The sequence below is a fragment of the Penaeus monodon genome, chromosome 29 (assembly GCF_015228065.2).
Source record: "Penaeus monodon isolate SGIC_2016 chromosome 29, NSTDA_Pmon_1, whole genome shotgun sequence".
Taxonomy (NCBI): Eukaryota; Metazoa; Arthropoda; class Malacostraca; order Decapoda; family Penaeidae; genus Penaeus; species Penaeus monodon.
Window position 1 is genome coordinate 26,211,733 of NC_051414.1, and position 348 is coordinate 26,212,080.

A 348-nucleotide genomic window follows, 5' to 3' on the forward strand; every position below is an offset into this window, starting at 1 on the left:
TTTATACAACTGAGTAAAAATGTGTCAATGTCTATATTTGTGTGTGTCTTATATATTGCATGTATATATTTAAGTAAATGTATGTATCTTACACCATATAAATCTTACAATTTCTAATAGAAGATAAATATAATTAATATTGCCTATTTCTTGATTCTTGTTCCACACAACTACCTTCCTAGTTGTTTGTTGAACAATACAAGACAACTAATGGCTACATTTGTTTGACTGGTATACCTAATTAGTTTGAGGTTCCATTCAAAAATATTTTGAAATATTCATGTGCAATTATTACTCAGGATTAGGAAACTAAACTCAGAACAATAATTAATATGGCACTGCATTCAT